A 21,210-nucleotide genomic window follows, 5' to 3' on the forward strand; every position below is an offset into this window, starting at 1 on the left:
TTATTGTTTCTACTTCCCAATAACTACTTTTTGACGGTTTTCGGAGACTCCGAGGTGTCGGAATTTTGTCCCACACAAGTTCTTTTACGTGCTAGTAAATCTACCGACACGAGGCTGACGTATTTGAACACCTTAAAATATAACCGGACTGAGCCAGGAATGAACCTGCCAAGTTGGGGTCAGAAGGCCAGCGCGTCAACCGTCTGAGCCACTCAGCTCGGCGATTTATATATTGAACAGATTCTTTACATTTATTAACCTAATTATTATTAATAATAATAATAATAATAATAATAATAGGCCTAATAGACTAATAATAATAATAATATAAACCTACAAAAGGGGAGAGTAACCTACGGGAAATAATAATAATAATAATAATAATAATAATAATAATAATAATGGCGTATGGCTTCCGGAGAGGCCTGCTGCGGGTCTTTTTCTCGTAGACGGCCTATTAGGCGACCTGCATGTCTGTGAAGATGAGGGCCCTACCTAGGATGATTTGTAATGCTGAATACACCACGCACACCCAGCCAACGTGCCATTGGAATTAACAAATTAAGGTTAAAATCCCCGATCCTGCCGGAATCGAACCCGGGACCCTCTGAACCGAAGGTCAGTACGGTGACCATTCAGCCAACGAGTCGGACACCTACGGGAAAGAAAGAATGAAAGAATAACAATATTATGTTAGTGCTCGCTATTTATGAGGTGGCTGAGCTTCTCGCCCATAGCAGTGTTTCTGTATATCTGGCTCAATATTCGTTTAATTCAGTCTAAGGTCGGCACATACATTAAGTCGGTTTCTGTATTCTGTTTTTATTTGAAGGGGCGACGAAAATCCTTTTTCACAAAGATAGGTTGTTGAAAACGTCTTGACAAATTTTGATGCTTTTTCGGATAATTCGGTATATTAATTTGTCACTGAAGGTGAGGTCCGTAATCGAGTCAAACCAACTACACCGAAATAATTTTAAGGTGTCTGTCACTTGAAATCTCAATAAACTGTTCTTTCTTCGATAGTGAAAGATTATTCTGGTAACTGTAAACTTGAAATTTCTCATAAACCTGAAATTGATCATTGATCATAAAAGTTAGTTGGAAAATATGTTTCAAATTTTGTCTCACAGTTTTTAGGTGGTTATAAATCCTGTTAAAAAACTCAGATTCGTCACAAATACCATTTTCCACTAAAAATGATTCCAATGTTGAAAAAGGTGCAAATTTCTAGTCTTTTATGTAAGTAATCCATAACACCAGGTTTTTTTCTGGAATGCCTCTATTTTTTTCGTAGGCATCAAGAACAGTTAAAGACTTTCTCTGAAGAGACAGGATTAGTTCACTTATTTTAGGAAAAATCTGAAAGGTAGGATAATGCTAGTAACCATGCTTCATCAACAATGAGTGATGCAAAATCAGAATTTTGTTCACTTACGAACAATAACACCTCGTGCCTTAAATGAAGTAACTTTGTTAATACTTCGCCGCTGGAAAGCCATCGAATTTCAGAATGAAGCAAACGTTGTGTGCATTCATCGCGCATTTCATCGCACGATAAGTAAAATAAGAATATGTTTTTTAACGATCGAGCTATAATAAAATTAACTAGCTTTACAGCGCTCTCTAGCACAGTTTTAAATTCTGGTGGCATTCCTTGGGAAGCCAATGCTTCCTTGTGTGTGAAACAATCCACGCAATTCATATCTGGAGCTACTCCCTTGACCATAGAAACAACCCCACTGCGCCTGCGAGTTCCATCTATACAGAAGCCCACACCCTTTTCCCCTTTTTATATAACTATCAAGAGACTGAAATATTCCTTCTCGAACTGTTTGAGTTGGAAAAGTTCTTTCTTTCTTTCTTTCTTTCTTTCTTTCTTTCTTTCTTTCTTTCTTTCTTAATCTGCTTACCCTCCAGGATTGGCTTTTCCCTCGGACTCAGCGAGGGATCCCACCTCTACCGCCTCAAGGGCAGTGTCCTGGAGCTTCAGATTCTGGGATACAACTGGGGAGGATGACCAGTACCTTGCCCAGGTGGCCTCACCTGCTATGCTGAACAGGGGCCTTGCGGGGGGATGGGAAGATTGGAAGGGATAGACAAGGAAGAGGGAAGGAAGCGGCCGTGGCCTCAGGTTAGGTACCATCCCGGCATTTGCTTGGAGGAGAAGTGGGAAACCACGGAAAACCACTTCCAGGATAGCTGAGGTGGGAATCGAACCCACCTCTACTCAGTTGACCTCCCGAGGCTGAGTGGACCCCGTTCCAGTCCTCGAACCACTTTTCAAATTTCGTGGCAGAGCCGGGAATCGAACCCGGACCTCCGGGGGTGGCAGCTAATCACACTAACCACTACACCACAGAGGCGGACTGGAAAAGTTCTACAAAACAAAATATCGTCACGTATGTCGTCACCATGTGCATATCCAACGTAACATATTAAGTGGGTGTCATTTACAACATCAGTAGTTTAGTTTATTTGTTAATGCACAATAAATGAAATGAAATGAAATGCGTATGGCTTTTAGTGCCGGGAGTGTCCGAGAACAAATTCGGCTCGCCAGATGCAGGTATTTTGATTTGACCCCCGTGGGCGACCTGCGCGTGGTGATGAGGATGAAGTGATGATGAAGTCGACACATACACCCAGCCATCGTACCAGGGGAATTGGCCAATTATGGTTAAAATTCCGGACCCTGCCGGGAATCGAACCCGGGACCCCTGTGACCAAAGGCCAGCACGCTAACCATTTAGCCACGGAGCCGAACGTTAATGCACATTAAGGACTCTAAGAAGATTCCTCCTTACCTGCCATATCATTAATTCTACGACCGACAGTGTCATTTGAAGGACGAATGAAATCAATATCTGTTAGTAATTTGTTGCCAAACATAGTTTTCACCATATCTTTTATCGCTGGAAGAAGTAAATCGTCCCTGATAGAATGAGGCTTCCCTATTTTGTTTATGCACAAACTTAAGAAGTAGGATGCTTCTATTGCTTTGCTTTAATCGAAAACATGGACAAAACTTTATCTTGCCCATAATTCAGTGTTCATAAGTGTCGCTGAAAAAATCGGTTAGTTTATTCTTTACATCAACATGCTATGCTTCTAAATGTGGTCGGAGTTTTCCAGGCTTCATGCTATCGTTCGACAATACTTCATAACGCAAAACACACTGTGGTTTCTGTTCGCTTTTATCACCGCTCCAAGTAAATCCTAATTGCAAATACGAACTGTCACATTTCCTGCTCTATCCGTTTTTGAATTAATTGTTTACTTTAACTTTAATAGGAGACCTAACACATTTACAGCACACGTTTCATGGCTAGAATTAGCATCGCATTTACTACTTGTTTTTCTTTTCGAAGTCTCTGTTCTAAGCGTCTCCTCCATTATTAGAGGCGTTTTCGAGAATAAAACGTTAAAACTCGAGTTAACTCACGACATCGGCGGCCCCGGGTTCGATTTCCGGCTGGGACAGGGGTTTTTAATTGTAAATGATTAATATCCCTGGCCTTGGGACTGGGTATTTGTGTCGTCCTTAACGTTCCTTTCTTCAAATTCAACACTCTACACATCCTCCATCCCAATTACACACAGGTTCATATCACATGGTGCAAGTAGGGGCAAAAGATCTCTATAGGTCGATGCCCCGAACAAAGAGCTTTTAATTAAAAAATATATAAAAACTCACGACATATTTTATCCAACTATAACTTAACACTTGTGAAGATGTACTGAGTTTTAATTGAGAGAGCAAAACCACCAGATATGGAAATATGGACAACACATAAAACAACAAGGGAAAGCGGGAGCAATACGCTGTTGTTTACTTCAGCGCTCTTATGTTAGCTGCCCTACCAATTGTTATCGGCACGTACTGCGGTACCTTAAGGCGTACACCTACACCGAGACCCTCGTAAAACGGTCATTAACTTAATCCTTAAAACAATGCCTCTCTATTTAATGCTGACTGGAAGCATATTCAGTGAACAGACTATTAGAGTAACAATGCAGTCATATCCTCATACCCTGGAAATACCAGATTTTTGTCTGGTCGTTCAAATACTCGATTTCCACTTCCGGAGGTGCACATGGCCCTGAGGTTCACTCAGCCTGCACCAAAAATGAGTACAAGTTTAATTTCTGGGGACAAATTCGACCGGGAGTACAGCTAACCTCTCTACCCCCAGCAAGTGCCGAGGTTACGCATAGCGGAAGCCTTTACCTTCCACTCCTCCAAGGGCCTACATGGCTTGTACGGAGATGAGTTTGCTTTGCTTCGTTGAAATACTCACGGCTAGAAACGGCGTATAGTACGAGTTCGGTATCCATTATTATGGGAACAGTTCTTACTAATTTATTACTTACAAGAAAATGCATACCGAGCTCGATAGCTGCAGTCGCTTAAGTGCGGCCAGTATTCAGTATTCGGGAGATAGTGGGTTCGAACCCCACTGTCGGCAGCCCTGAAGATGGTTTTCCGTGGTTTCCCATTTTCATACCAGGCAAATGCTGGGGCTGTACCTTAATTAAGGCCACGGACGCTTCCTTCCCACTCCTAGCCCTTTCCTATCCCATCGTCGCAATAAAACCTATCTGTGTTGGTGCGACGTAAAGTAGCTTGCAAAAAAATTACATGTTTCTTTATTTTTAAAGGAGATTAAACACCAATTTTTACGTCTGTAAACTTTTAAGTTTTTGATATGTAGATATCCTCATTTTAAAAATTCACCCCTTTTTCACCCCCTTAGTGACGGAATATCCAAAATTCTCCCTTAGCGAGCACCTACAGTACATGTTTATATGAATGTAACCCCAAAATTTCATTTCTCCATGCCCAGTAGTTTTGGCTCGGCGAAGATGAGTCAGTCAGTCAGTCAGTCAGTCAGTCAGTCAGTCAGTCAGGACAAGTTATTTTATATACATAGATGATATTTTTAATTCGATTAGAATTTCATTTTAAATTCTGCTTACGGACGACCTGTCCCATCTTCGCGAACCACATGCTGAGGAAAGCTGGTCTAGACAATTACAAACAGTGCTGCTATCTGCTGAGTGTTGCAATTCAGGGAGGTAAATAAATTAAGTGGGGAGAGTTCTGACGTCCTCCTTACACTTGAGCAACCGGTATGTGTGCCACGAGGTGTATGTAGACTTAAAGCTACATCGGTGCGGTACCACTCCTCACATCGTCCGCGCTGCTATGTTGCCGAAGTTATTTCTTTCTCACCGAGCAAGTTGGCCGTGCGGTTAGAGTCGCGTAGCTGTGAGCTTGCACTCGGGAGATGGTGAGTTCGAATCCCACCATGGACAGCCCTCAAAATGGTTTTCCGTGGTTTCCAATTTTCACACCAGGAAAATGTTGGGGTTGTACCTTAATTAAGGCCACGGCCACTACCTTCCCAGTTCTATCCCATACTTGCGTCACTGAAAACCTTCAAATGTGTTAGTGCGACGTTAAACCACTAGCAAAATAACAAAAGTATTTGAAGGTGCTCAAATACGTCAGCCTCGTGTCGGTAGATTTACTGGCACGTAAAAGAACTCCTGCGGGACAAAATTCCGGCACCTCGGCGTCTCCGAAAACCGTAAAATAGTTAGTGGGACGTAAAGCAAATAACATTATATTAAAATAACAAAGTAAAAAAATCACACCCATACGGGACTGATGACTGTTTCGCCATTAACACCAATCTTCTTCTTCTTTTTCTTCTACCGCTTTTCCCACACCTGTAGGGTCGCGGGTGCGAACTGTGTCGCACATGAGGATTTGGCCCTATTTTACGGCCCGATGTCCTTCCTGACGTCGCCATTAACCTCAATGGCGCGTAAATAGTAAAAGCAGACTGAAAAGAGGACTGATAGTGACATGCTATTCGTGGCTAAACATCGCATATGTACCATTTAAATATATCATTACAGTACTTTGATTCCGTATTGGCATGCACCGCCCAACAGCTTGGCCGGCTACAAGCTGCACAGGCTAACACGGACGTCGCTCATGATTGAACTTACATTTCTTCGTCGATTTTCCAGTGAACTTTCACTAGGAGGAAATTTAAAAAAAAACGCAACAGATCGATTTTTGTTTCACAACAAAAATTTCCGCAACTTATTTTCAGACATCCTGTACAAATTACTTTTAATAATCCCATCAAACTTGGTAACTGTGTTTCCGTAGGAATTCAAAATATGCTTTTAGATTTATTATTATGTTATAAAAGTGCAATACAATATGTCCCAAATGTTAACACATAGGTAAAAAATTCGGCTCGTACATACAAGTTAGTGGTCTGTAGGGTTATTTCTAATATTTTACTAGTCTTCGGATTGAAAAAGGTTGAAACTCTGCTCTAGACAAAGTACAGGTCGCCAGAACTAATATGACACCACAATCCCGCAAGACACCGCCAAGTTGATGTTTTGTTTAACACTGTATTGGCCTAGGATGTAAGAAAGGAAAAGCTGAATGTCACACAGAGAAATCTCATACAAGTAATGGAGTCATTTCTTAGACGGGAGTCATGATAGCCGACTGGTTAAGCACTGGCTTTTCACCAAAGCAACCACGGTTCAAATCCCGGTCAGTATCTGTGGAAGTTTCGAAAAGTACGTAAAACAACAAGCTTGTGAGTGTTTCTTAACAGGGAAATGTAACGTATTTACATTATGAATATTCTAGTGTACTGTAGTAGCAAACACCGCTTGTTGGTAACATGTTTCTTTACTGAAATACTCTTCTTCTTCATCTTCTACTTCTTCGTCACCGTCGTCTCCTTCTTCTTCCTCTTCCTTTTTCCTTCTTTCTGCACCGCTTTTACCATGCCCTAGTGGGATCACGGATGCAAACTGTGACGTATCTGTGGACTTAGCCCTGTTCTATGGTCGCATGCCCTTCCTGACGCCAAACCTTTCAGGATGGTTATACTGTATGCACTATTGTGTGTTCCTGTGGTGGTTGATAGTGTGTTATGTTGTGTTGTATTGTTTTGTGTTGTGTGTAAATGAAGAGATGTGTATTGAGACGATCACAAACACCTAGTTCCCGAGCCAGATAAATTGACCTGGCGAGGCTAAAACCCTGATTCGGTCGGTAATCAAACCAAGAGCCGTCTGAAACGAAGGCTGCGAAGCTGACTACTCAGACAAGGAGTCGGACTCTTTACGGAAATAATAATACATTACTGTTTGCTTCAGTTGTGGTAATGTATATATATATATAAGGAGGTGTGTAATTAGGCAAACACAGACATCCAGTCCCCAAGCCAGAAGAACTAACAAGATGACGCTAAAATTCTAAACAGTTTCTGTTACGGGTTTAACGTCATACTGAAACATCGAAGGCTATTCTGTGACGCATGCATGGGAAAGGACTAGGACTGGGAAGGTAGCAGCCATGACCTTAATTACGGTACAGACCCAGCATTTGTCTGATGGAAGAATGGAAAAACATCTTCAGGACAGCCGATAGCGAGATTCGAACTCACTATCTCTCGAATGCAAGCCCACAGCTGTGTGATTCAAACCGCGTCTCCAGCTCGCTCAGTAGCAATTATTATTATTATTAGCTAGTAATAATGTTATTGTTTTTACTTTTCAGTAAATACAGCTTAATAGTTTCTCGGAGACGCCGAGGTGCCCGAATGTTGTTCCGGAGGAGTTCTTTTACGTGCTCGAAAATCTACGACACGATGTTGACATATTTCAGCGCCTTCAAATACCACCGGACTGAGCCATGATCGAAGAAGAAGAGTGTCGGTTATTAGGTTTTGCACACTGAAGTATATTGAATTAACGACCAAATATTTCCCTTGCCCCTATAATACGAATTAATAGTAGTTTTTAACACTACTTTTCGAAACTATAAGTTTTACTCAGAAAAGCGTAAATAGCCCCTTATTAGAATACTTTTAGTCGATCAGCACCCAAGGAATATGCAAGCCACCGAACATGTGGCCGCGCGGCTTGGGTCACGTAGCTATCAGTTTGCATTCGGAAGATAGTGGGTTCGAACCCCCACTTTCGGCAGCCTTGAAGTTGGTTTTCCGTTGTTTATCATTTTTTGCCAGTTGCTTTACGTCGCACCGACACAGATAGGTCTTATGGCGATGATGGTATAGGAAAGGCCTAGGAAGGGGAAGGAAGCGGCCGTGGTCTTAATTAAGGTACAGCCCCAGCATTTGCCTGGTGTGAAAATAGGAAACCACGGAAAACAATTTTCAGGGCTGTCGACAGTGGGGTTCGAACCCACTATCTCCCGAATGCGAGCTCACAGCTGCGCGCTCCTAACCGCACGGCCAACTCGCCCGGTGTTTATCATTTTCACAGCAGGCAAATGTTGAGGCTGTACCTTAATTAAGGCCATGGTCGCTTCCTTCCAACTCGTAGCTCTTTCCTATCCCAACGTCGCCATAAGACCTATCTGTGCCGGAGCGACGTAAAAGAAATTGCAAAAAGAAAGTCAAACTTGAAGACTGGGCCGTAATGTACATAGTTAAATGTCGATAACAGCAAGCCTCACTGGACGTTGCTATTATCTGATTGTGCAGATCATTGTATTTTTGTAGATGTACTGTCAAGAATTCCGAGTCAGGAAGGGGAAATCTCAAGTCCCGATGGCTTGTTTATTCCCAGCGTTGATCGAAAAGACCCGCGCAATCCGTGTCCCACAACCTCGCTGCGCCAGCAGTCGAAGCGTGGTGGGATGAGAGTAACGCATGCGCAACTGCGGGGCGTGCAGCAGAGTTAAGCACTTACCGTCACTTTCACTTGTACTGGTTCGCCCAACAGCGAGTGGTTGAGAAGTGTCAGTCGTCGCCTCGCTTCGAGAACGCGAGCAGCGTACTTTACTTGTTGTCACCGTAGGTAAGACACAGTGAAAGTTTTTATCAGTTTTTAGCATAGTGTTATCCAGAAATATATTTCGTCTTGTTGGCTGCAGACATCCCGTGAACCGCTGTCCGTGAAGGTAAGGAAGAAGCCTGAAGTGTTTGTCAAAGGCTTATGCTGTAACACGCTTATGTCGTAAGGTAACGTGCCACTACCGTTAATGTGGTCCAACTTTCTCCGCGAATTTCCATTTCACTGACCTCACTTTTTTCTAGATTTAGTCGACACCAATATGCTGTATTAAGGAGCAGCCAGTTCTGATGTGTTATTTACCTCCGTAGAACAGACCTTTTTTTCGTGAATGTTATATTTTAGTAGATTTCACTTCTTTCAATAAATACCAAGTTGCAACTTTTCCATTTAATATTAAATATTTGCTGATCTTATCCCAGTTAAATTATTTCGAACTTCGTCTTCACAACTTAAAATTTCCGAGCACCAAAATTGGATAAAACTAAATGGGGCGAGTTTTTCCAGTAAGTCTGTAATTACCACTCTAGGTTTCGATGTCCAATGGAAAAGAAAGGTTCCATAAATGAATGTATAATTGGGGATATCACAATAGGTCAGTCAGATGCGTCTGGCAGAAAGTCTGCATGGTTCTCTTAACATGGAATATAGGCACTAGGTTAACTGGCCGATTGTGTCTAGTCTACAGCCTTTGGCAGAAATGAGGCTGACATAATTCTGAATACCCTCAAATCACTGAAACTGTTTTACTGGGAAGATTCTTAAACTTGTGTTGTTTCTTTGGGTTATCTTGATATTGTTCGTTTCATTACTACTATAATTTTTATTTATTACTTTAGATTCACTACTGCCAACATAACTAAAGAATAAAATTATTTATTTTATGTAAGACATTAATTTCTCTCTGAACAAATTCTTACTACGTAGCCGTCTTCGAAAGTAAACATATTAGGTCTCGTTCCTTGACAGGTGGTTTTTTTTCTTCCTGCTGGCCGTGGGCGAGGCGTGAGTGGGTATAAACATTCTACACGAGTTCTGGGGAGAAGTTCTTGCATTCGAGCTGAGCATGAGCTTGGACTAAGGAATCTGCTCGGAGAAAGCTGTCGGTGTCTGAGCGTTTTCCGCAGGTTCGTGTGAATTGAGAGGCTCTGCTCCCTGTTCCTTTGTAAATGTTAACTTAGGTTTTTTATAACCACATTGTAAGATTTAGAATTCATTCATTCACTCGCACGTAGTTTTGTCCGGTAGACTTCAGTCTGAACACTGAACAGTAGTTCTCCTAATCCCCTATGTATGTTGCTAAATGTTAGGGTGTTAGAAGTGATAAAGCATGTATTTCATGCAACTATATAGTCTATATAACACTGGTTAGGTTCTTAAAATACATAATAATAATAATAATAATAATAATAATTATTATTATTATTATTATTATTATTATTATTATTATTATTATTATTATTATTATTATTATTATTATTATTATTATTATTATTATTATTATTATTATCTATTCACAATATAATATTTTAATCAAATACAAATGTTTTGGTGAATATCTCGCACGAGGAAGCTTTTGTGTGGGCCTGTATACATTACATATATTGGATCATAATGACGTTAGTATCAGAAAACAGTCGTTAAAATAACACGAGTAGAAGTAACAATTGAAACGATAACAGAACTAGAAGTAGAAGAATTCCTCTAGTTTTTGTTAAGAAGAAAGCCATACTTTCCAGTGTCGACTTAGTCAATTGGGACATAAATCTTTCCTGTCTGTCAAGCACACAATTTTAATATAAATTATAACACTATAAATATACCTGTAAAAAGTACAAACTACTATACAAAGAATGACGTGTTTCGTTCTGAGGATGTTCTTGTAGAACGAAACATGTCATTATTTGTATAATAGTGTGTATTTGTTACCGGTATCTTTAGTGTTATTTATATTGAAATGTTGTGTGTTTGACAAAGCTTTTATGTCCCTTCCCTTAATTCCTCTCGACATAACCGATGCTTTTCTCGATGTATTTAAGATTATTCAGTACTATTATGCAATATTAGGGTAGGATTAGCGACATATTACACGTATTGTAATATTCGGTGGGTTAAAATTATCGATGTCTCTCGTTGTATATTACTGTCCAATCGACTTCTATCGACCGCCACAAACTGTTGCTGCCGCCTTTAATGCTACTGTCTAAAGTGCGTGTCCCGTTTGTAAATAGCTACTCCTACTTGCCGCGAAGTTTGTCTAACTTGAAATGCTTTGAGATTACTTATTTACTTGGTAAATGACTTAGTCCCTGCGCTAAAAGGAAATCATGACATTCACGTTAGAATGCATAATTTGAGACTGCAAGTAAACAGAGAAAATAGGACAAATGAAGAACAAGGCTTTGCCCATTGCAAGGGGATAATCAGATAAATCATTTTAAATCATTACCGTGAGGTACGCTCATAAATAATTATTCGAGAAATGTACCTGTTTTCGCGTGCAATGTTCTCAGATAAAGTGAAGCTCGACGAATACATCGTAACTGGCAACCTTGGGCACACGAAAGTGAATGGAGCCGCAGGAGAAATGCGAGAAGATAGCATTACGCAATCTTCTACTTTCCTTTGATTGAGGCAGATTACAACCTGACCTACATTCTAAAAATCTGAACCTTGTGTGTTGTAATATACAGTATCCCAGTCTCTACATCCTAGATACTTTAAGAAATGGTTCGTCCCTTCTTAACGGTCAAGGGCGGAGGGAAGGTGTTAAATGACCTTGGTGATTGTGAGCGATTTATACGCTGTTGTGAGACCTTTGTAACTCATTGTCCCGGGACTTGTTGGTAGGGGTGGAGAAATCTGAGAGAACTTGACTTTAAACAACACCTGTCTGCATCGGAATTTGGACATGGAAATCAAACTGCTTCCCAGTCTAACAGCGGAGTATTTGGTTTTGATCGAAGAAAAGTGGTGAACGACGACTGACCTTGAGATTACTTCCCATAAGGGTGGGTTTAGTTCATATTCTATCCCAGCGTTGATTTAGTCATGCATTTCGACGGGAGCAAACTGAACAAAACTCTTTACCACTCTTATCCTCAATCGCAAATTCAGTGCGCATATATCTCTTATCCTTGGTTCACTTAGTGTTAGCGATTTCGGAAGATGCCTGCAAAGCAGGTTGCTAGCCTTACTAGCACAAGGTCCCAGCGAGCTCAGAGACCACCTAGTGGGCTCTTTAACTCTTGGCAACTGAACAGTAGGAGCGGCCACCATTAAGGATTTCCGCACCTTCCTCTGAAGACGTTGTGCTCTCCGTTAAAGACTGTTAACACAGTTCAACTTTCAGCAGTTCAACATCGGATACTGAAAGTTGAAGGTCTCAGTTTCTTGGAGTTGCAATCTCAAATTCTCCTTTCGTGCATCATTAAAATGTTTTTCGTATTTCAAGTCCGGGCAAAAGTAGGACTGGTACTGAAAATTCAGGCCGCAGCTGTTTTCTTTCCAACACTAGCCTCAGTTGATAATAAATACGTACTATCAGCCGCGTTACACAGAACACTATGCGCTCTCAGTTCTCGCAGGCTGCTTTGTTGTCGTAAGACTCTAAATGAAACTGTAACAAACAAAAAAACACTCTTCGTCCCTTCGGTTCGAATTTCACGGGAAAAAATGCGGTCTCGTAGCTTTGGTGTAGGGCGTGATAGCGGAGTGACATAATTGCTGGTTTCTCACAAAGGTAGCCGCAGTTGGAATCCTGGTCAATGCATGTGAGATGTTTTTAAATAAGTCGCCCTCTGGTTCGGATTCCACGTACAACTGGAGGCTCCGTGGCTATTATCACGATGTCAACAGTTACGTGAAACTAAAAGTGCTTGCTTCCTTCCTTGCTTGCGTGCAGTATTTGGTCATGTAAGACCGCAAGCTTGCTTAATCTTCCGTGTCAAGTGCTGGATGTTTCCTTTTATACATCGTCGCTGCGCCTTAGGCACACCGCTATGTGATGACATTTCAGCTTAGAACTCGGACCAGAACTCTAAGGTTCAGTAATGAATTTTCGTTCTAAGTAATACATGTGCTGCGGATCAGTATTCCTCCCCTCAACATTGTCACATAACGGTACTTCGCGGCCCAACGACGATAAGAGTTAACTTTTTGGCTCTCCATTCTGTTAACCTGAGTTCGATATAAAGCTCTGCCATTAAGGATACAAAATCTACAAAACGATCCAGACTGGATCGGAATACGGCCACCTTTGTTAAGAATTTTATTTGAAACACTAACACGAAAATGTACTTAATAAATTTCTCTTCAACTCGGGAGAATCTCAAAATGTTTAACTTATTGGCCACGGCAGTATTCTTCGCAGTCCTAAACTTCAGCTGCATAGACCAGTGCAGACAATACACACGCAGGTTAACATGGATTTCAGTCCCACAAAACATCTGGGGCAGTTGATCTACGATGTTCGGAGTTTCTAAAATCGAGAACCTACATTTACTAATTCGCTGAATGAAAGATTAACTCAATCAATACTGATCTGCATTTAGGGCAGTCGCCCAGGTGGCAGATTCCCTATCTGTTGTTTTACTAACCTTTTCTTAAATGATTTCAAAGAAATTCGAAATTTATTGAACATCTCCCTTGGTAAGTTATTGTGCCTTGGCCCTACTCGTTCAGTTTCCCTTAGTTTGTAGGAAGATTTCGGCTTATTCAATGACACCTTTTCTGCAGAAGACTTATTTTGGACATTCCAAGTACGTAGCCATGGACTTGAGTGTAACATAATTTCACAATAAATATATACACAATTTGTTTTACATCGCACCGATACAGATAGGTCTTATGGTGACGATAGGATAAGGAAGGTACTTGTCTGGTGTGAAAATGGGAAGTTACAGAAAACCATCTTCAGAGCTGCTGACAGTGGGGTTCGAACCCACCACCTCCCGAACTCAAGCTAACAGCTACGTGACCGAAACCTCGCAGCCACTCGCTCGGTACACAAAATATCTAATAATTTAAGTTCACACTCATTTAGATAGTATTCCGCGATCATAGCGTAATTCTGTCGTAACCATGTCATTATAAACCAGACTTGAGCACAACTTTACCACGAGTGTAACTTGACTTTACTTCGGACATCCTATTGTTGGACCTTCAACTAAAGCACTAGGACATTTTACTATTATCCCACTTCACAGGGGTTATATTTGACCACTTGCATAAAAGCAGATTTTGTAGCTTCTTAAACCCAAACTAATCTGTCCGTACGTAACTCTGATATATTAATTTTAGTTTTCGAGCTTCTCGAACGTCACTGTAGTTGGTGAAAATGAAAATCTACAGCCTGTTTCCAGTCATTCGACTGGGTCAGGTATGGAATGAATGAAGCCCCCATCCAGCGGCGAGGATAGGAATTGTGCCGGGTGCCGAAGCCTGTCTCACTCCTCTGGGGCAATGATCATTAATAATGATTAATGACTTACAGATGAAATGAAATATATTGGAGTGTGTTGCTGGAATGAAAGATGACAGAGAAAACCGGAGTACCCGGAGAAAAACCTGTTGCGCCTCCGCTTTGTCCAGCACAAATTTCACATGGAGTGACCGGGATTTGAACCACGGAACTCAGCGGTGAGATGCCGGTGTGCTGCCACCTGAGCCACTGAGGCTACTGTAGGTGTTTTAAAACTTGACGGAAGGAGTACCTACCTATATCTGAAATTACGTTAGAAAGCAGAGGTTTACCTTCAAATAACGAGTACGTATTTATTTTTCATTCCAAATTGGGCTATAGCTAATCTCTTGAGTTAATTTACCACCGCAGTTATCATAGTCTTATTCAGTATTAGGCCTATTGACCTGTGAGTCTCTCCACCATCTCTTCAGGGTCAAGCAATACATCTCCTGCATCTTGGTATATAGTGTAGGATCTGCCTTGGTATTCTGGACCATTCCATTAAATGGACATGCTGAAGCCAGTTCTGTCTTTACTGTTTGTGTGTCGTCTGATATGGGAGCTATTTTGCGTTCTTTGATGGTTTCTTATTGTTTTCGTGATGTAATCAACTGTAGCCTGCGGTTTTTCTCAAATTTAATCTCGGCTGTTAATCCTATTTCTGAAAATTCCGCTGTAAACTACTACTACTACTACTACTACTACTTCATAAAATGTCAACCAGGATAACTCGTCACCTTAGGATTAACGCCATAATAATTAGTATCAGTCAACTCTGATAGTTGGATTCGAATTCCCCCAATTGGTTTTAGTCATGGTCTGAAATTTTGTGATTTCCACTCGAGAGACTTAAGACTATTTTGCATTCTTTCCTCTATTAATTACGAATACACTCGCTAGTAAAGATAGTGCCTCTTCTTGGCTGGAAGGTCAGCGTACTGGTATTCGGTTCAGAGGGTTCCGGGTTTGATTACAGGCCATTAATGGCGTCCGGTTAATTCGTCTTGCTGAGTGTTCAGGTTTGTTTCAACACATCTCTCTTAACCTACAAACAATACACCACACTACCAACCACCATATGAAGGCTGAATAGTGAATAACTTACATCCTTCAATACATATATAGTTGGCGTCAGGAAGGGCATCAGGCTGTGAAATTAGGCCAAATTCACATCAAGCGCCGACTCCAATAAATTGAGGGAAAAGGCCAGCAAAGAGACTCGTGTATGACAGTAAGATAGGATATCAGAATTTCATCCCCATAAGTGAGCGAGGCTCCATAACGCTGAAGGAAGCAGGTCCTTAGACTATCAACTATTACTGTTAGGCGTGTTTTATAGGGTAATCTCCAATCAGCTAACACGTTTAGCGTAATGCCCGTTCACTTTAAGGTGGTAGTTGAATTTGATAAAAAATATACTGGTGACATAAAACCCCAATATAAAATCCTATACCTCAATCGACCATCACTGATCTGCTGTCGCCCCGGTGACAGATTACCTGTCAGTTGTTTACCTAGACTCTCCTTAAATTATTTCAAAGAACATGGGAATTTATCGAACATTTCCCTTGATAAATTACTCCAATCCCTAATTCCTCTTCCTTTAAATGAATATTTGACCATATACAAAGTTGGGAAGTAATTGAATTACTTGTAACGAATATTTTTAATTTTTACTTGTAATTGTTACATTCTAGTAATGTGTCTGCGCAGGCCCCACTTATTTCTTGTAGATCTCAGTTTATTTCCACAAACGCCGAGCAAGTTAGCCTTGCGGTTAGGGGCGTACAGCTGTGAGCTTGCATCCGGGAGATAGTGGGTTCGAACCCCACTATCGGCAGCCCTCAAGATGGTTTTCCATGGTTTCCCATTTTTCATACCACGCAGATGCTGGGGATGTACGTTAAGGCTAAGGCCGCTTCCTTCCCAGTCATAGCCCTTTCCTATCCAATCGTCGCCATAAGACCTATCTGCATCGGTGCGACGTAAAGACAATTGTAAAAACAAAAAGTATTTCCACAAACCAATTGTGGCGGTTTTTCAGGGATAGTGCTAGGTTAAGATTCTTTTTCATCATTTTTTTTTTTTTGCTAGTTGCTTTACGTCGCACCGACAGATAGGTCTTATGGCGACGGTGTGACAGGAAAGGGCTAGGAGTGGGAAGGAAGCGGTCGTGGCCTTAATTAAGGTACAGCTCCAGCATTTGCCTGGTGTGAAAATGGGGAACCACGGAAAACCACTTTCAGGGCTGCCGACAGTGGGATTCGAACCCACTATCTCCCGCATGCAAGCTAACAGCAGCACGGCCAACTCGCCCGGTCATAGAATTTTGATCGCCTTTTTCTAATTGTATCTTGATTTTTTTCTGTTATGTATTTTCTGTGGGTTTTTTCATCCAAATTCCAGTTTCGTATTTTGGTCCTAGGATTTTTTTAGAATTTGTGTCATGTCTTTAGATTTTTTATTTGTGACCTGCCGCCAGTTACCAGGTTTTCGGATGCATAAAGTGCCTGTGGTTTAATGACTGTTGTAGAGTCATAATTGTGCATTCTTCATATATATTTTTGTTACATCTGTTCCAGATATATATATATATATATATATATATATATATATATATATATATATATATATATATATATATATATATATTTAGATCTTTGCAGTTTAGCTGTACTTTCTTTGCTTCCTTATTAACCCTGCTGATTGAATAATTTCGTCCAGATACTTGAATTTATCTACTTGGGAAGATTATTTTCCAAATTTGGTGATCAATGGTTGGTTGTCAAATTTTGATTTTCACCGATTTCAACGTTAAATAAACGGCACTGGACACATACGGTTTTCACTTTAGAAATTTAAAATAGTTCAGCTAACCATATTGGAGCCTTTTTTAGGGAATCTGAGTGTAACACCTCGAAGACCTCCCTTGTTAGAATTGTGAAAAAGCGCCTCTCGTACGTCGGGTGTAATTATGGCTTCAGGTTGTACCTTGGATGTTAATAGAGGCGCTGGAAGTGTTTTTCACTATCAAGAAAGAAAGAAAGAAAGAAAGAAAGAAAGAAAGAAAGAAAGAAAGAAAGAAAGAAAGAAAGAAAGAAAGAAAGAAAGAACTAAAAACTAGCATAGTAGGGGAATTTATCTTGCTTTGCTCTCCGTGTGTTCTGAGTGTTGCTCTGTCGAATGTCAATCCTGCGTCGACGCGACGGTTCGAATACTTCCGCTGCTGTTTCAGGAGAAAGTACGACGCGAGGCATTGCGTAACCTGTACCGGATAATACACTGGAACCCCTCTCCTTCGTATTAATACGGTAACGCATCTCCTTCCATTAATTACGAAAGATTTAACCTCTAGGCCTTCTTCAAGTTGTCGGAACTTCTTTGAAACACAGAATGGAGTATGCTTCAAAAATTTATTTTAATTACAATCCGTTGTATTATAACTGTTACATGAATTGTTATACAACTCTTCGTTCCCCGTGCGTAGCGGAAGTTAGGTAACCTAAAACATCCCCCCCCCCCTCCCTTCATCGTACATTGAAGTATAGAGCTATATTGTTTCAAGATGTCTGAAGCGCGATGATGATTCCGCCAGATAAATTTATCGCTTTATGGTAAAGGGATATTTTCGTAGCAACAACCTTTCTTTCCGGGGCAGTGGAAGGAACACTCCAGGTGATAGAAAGGCACAGAAGAAATCACCTAGTGAGTTGGCTGCGCAGTACGGGTGATGGTAGGTTGGAATACCACCGTTAAGAACCCTGAAGAGCTGAGAGCGTGATAGTAGAGTAGTATCGTCATTGGCTTCTCACAAAGGCGGCCGCGGTTCGAATACCGTACAATACTTGGGAGACTTTTGAAATGAAATGTCACGTTCTTTTGGTTCGAATTCGAAACTGAAGGTCTCGCAGCTGTGAACACTGTTTCAACAATCACGTAACATTAAAAGCTTGGTTGTTTGGCTACTAGCTTTTGAATGATTTCCCACTTTCACACCAGACTGAAGCTGAGGCATTACCTTAGTCATAGAAACCTTTGCCGTACTATCGTCGCCGAAAACTCGTCAGTTTTTAGTAAGACTTCAAACTACTAGCAAGAAAATAAAGGGGATTCAAAGGGATTCAAATTACTCCGTTATCCGATACAATCCTGACAGTACCATAGAACAGATCAAGCTAGAGGTGACGATTTTTCGTAATACCGATATCTCTCAAAATGCTTATAAAGACTTGTACTTCCGTATTTTCTTGTTTCACTACCTGTAAACTACTTTTTAATGTAGCTTAAACTCAAAATTATGCTAAATTGGCTGAAACCCTAGAGCCTATACTAAAATGCTACATAAATGTGAAATAAGTTATTTTTAAATAACTTATTTATTCTTCTGGAAACTGAAACAGGAGTTTGTGCTCGATTGGACTGCGTGTAAATGCTGTTGGCTCTTATACTCAAATACCAGGAGTTGGCCAACCCGGTTTACAATGTATTTGGGGGTCCTACTAACAGTGTAGATGCTCAAAGATATTTCAGTACATAGTTTAATGTGACAGGACACGATTGACAGAACAAAATGCTCGGGTATCTTCTGTGGCTTCCTTCAACGGTATCACGGATTCATGAACATTGCTCGCGTGCCTTTCGTATGTTTTTTAATGGTGCATCGGTGTAATATATTTCTACGTCTGTTTAAAATACATTTACAATTCCATTCTACTTAATGCATTTTTATGTTACTATTAGCTCTGTGCAAATGCAATTTTAATTGCTCATAAGTATTAAGACATTAACTGTTCATCGGAATTAACACATATTCTATGTATTTCTTAAAAAAACATATCAAATGCTAAATTAGGAATATATAAAGGCTACAGAATGCTAAATGTACAAATCAAAATATTAAATTCTACTTTCAAAACTTTTAAACAATCTCTACCGCTAGTAATAGCGCAGGAATAGCAGCTCTCGAACCAGTTGAAATACATTTCGTCACAATCTACTCCTGCTGATCAATCCAACTACTGATCATGCGTAACATTGCATAACGGTGGAGATTCCACCGGAACCTGAGTACAAACATGACCAGATCGTTACTCATGTGTTTCGACATGCTTGCGAGTATCCTCTAAGTAGGTTAATCTTAACACCGCAGCCATAATAGAAATCGATGATGATGATGATGATGATGATGATGATTCATACTACTACCTACCTTCATATTTTTCGGAAACATAGGTGCCGAATTTTTGGCCTTGTGTTCTTTTACGTGCCGATAAAACTTTTGAACACCTTGAAATGCCACTGGATTGAGCCGGGATGGAAGTCCCAACTTGTATTCGGGAAACCACCGCTCTTCCGTCTGAGTTTCTCAGTCCGGCATTAGAAATCTGGATGACGTAGGACTCTTTTCCTTTGTTTAGCTGTTTCATTCCAAAATGACAAGAGGCTGCCTGGCCAAGGCGGTACAGACGTGCTGTCACCCGGAAGGACGTGGGTTCGATTCCCTGTCAGGAAAGTCGAAAAATTTAAGGAACGAGATTCCCACTTTCGAAGGTGCACATGGCCCTGATGTTCACTCAGCCTACTCCAAGAATGAGTACCAGGTTAATTCCTGGGAGCAAAGGCGGCCTCTACCCCACAACGTGCCGAGGTTAGGGACAGTGGAAGCCTTTACATTCCACCCCTCCAATGGCCTTAATGGCTTGTCGTAAGGTTATGACTTTGCTGTTTTTCTTTCCTTTTTATTCCAAAACTGACGGCAACAAAATTTAAATAAAATTTTCACTGACTGTATCAATCACATTTTGCCTTGTTTCTGCCCTTAGTGGTAATGCTTTTTAATTCATAATAAGATGGCTTAGGACAGAGTGGTTTATGTTCTGGTTTCGATATCGTGGTCAGCAATCCCATGAACTTACTGCGTATGAAGTCCTTCTGGTCTGCGTCGTTTTAATGCCCACATCATCATCTGAATTTGCAATTAATTGTGGCTAGTATTGGGAAGGAAGTGGCTGTGGCCTTCGTGTTGCCACTTCGGCTGCCATTCGTATGCGAGTGTAACGGGAATCCACGTGTAAAGTTTCATAATAGGCCTACTCCGCTTGTAAGACACTTCTTAGTCACGTGGATTCTAGTGACGTATAAAAATATATGCTAAATTTAACATTTTCTCGCCTGGTTGAACAACTCAGACGGTGAAGCGCTGGACTTCTGAGTAAAAAAGTTGGTGGATTCCATCCCAGGTCAATCCGGTGGTATTTGAAAATGATCAAATACGCCACCCTATTATCCGTAGTTGTACACGTACCTTAAGGAATTTCTACGTTGGATGTTTCGAATAAGGAACTATTGGACTATCGAACAATTTCTGTGCGGTTTTGACTGACGTATGTTTTAGATTTTCGTACAATGAATTCCATTTCTTGTGAGATGCAGTGTGGATTCTCTCTTCTGGTATCGGCTAGATTACTTTTGTACCATTTTTCAGTCTGTTTCGTCCTCGAATTTGACGATATTAAAGTGACTGAGATATGGGTATTACTAGTAACACCATTCGTTATGAAACCAATCCCTGTGGTATGGTGCGAAAGGGTTATCCATAGGGTCTGTTGGCGTAAGCTAATGGTTTTTCAATTTGCTTTACGCCGTACAGATACAGATTTTATGGCTACGAGTGGAAAGGAAGTGTCCGTACAGTATAATGTATAGTTTCCACATTTGCTTGGTGTGAAAATGGAAAACCATCTTTAGTTCTGCCGACAGTGGGGTTCGAACCCACTATCTCCTGTATGCAAGCTCCTTCTGTCAAAGAGAACTCTGAGGTTCCCGGCTGGGTTCGAGCCCCACTGTCGGCAACCCTTGAGATGATTTTCCGTAGTTTCCCG

The 21,210-nt window shown here is 40.9% G+C and overlaps 1 protein-coding gene across 3 annotated transcripts in view; it reads left to right on the forward strand.

Annotated features, from left to right (window-relative positions):
- Positions 1–8,717: 8,717 nt before the first annotated feature.
- Positions 8,718–21,210, forward strand: part of LOC136864037 (very long chain fatty acid elongase AAEL008004) — a 367,556-nt gene continuing 355,063 nt past the window's right edge. The window contains exon 1 of one of the 3 annotated variants that reach the window (XM_067140558.2): positions 8,718–8,871. The gene's annotated coding sequence lies outside the window, so the exon portion shown is untranslated. Of the gene's footprint in view, positions 8,975–21,210 lie in introns of all 3 variants that reach the window. The other 2 variants (XM_067140556.2, XM_067140555.2) reach the window with 2 other exon arrangements.

Source organism: Anabrus simplex, chromosome 2 (assembly GCF_040414725.1).
Source record: "Anabrus simplex isolate iqAnaSimp1 chromosome 2, ASM4041472v1, whole genome shotgun sequence".
NCBI classification, from domain to species: domain Eukaryota; kingdom Metazoa; phylum Arthropoda; class Insecta; order Orthoptera; family Tettigoniidae; genus Anabrus; species Anabrus simplex.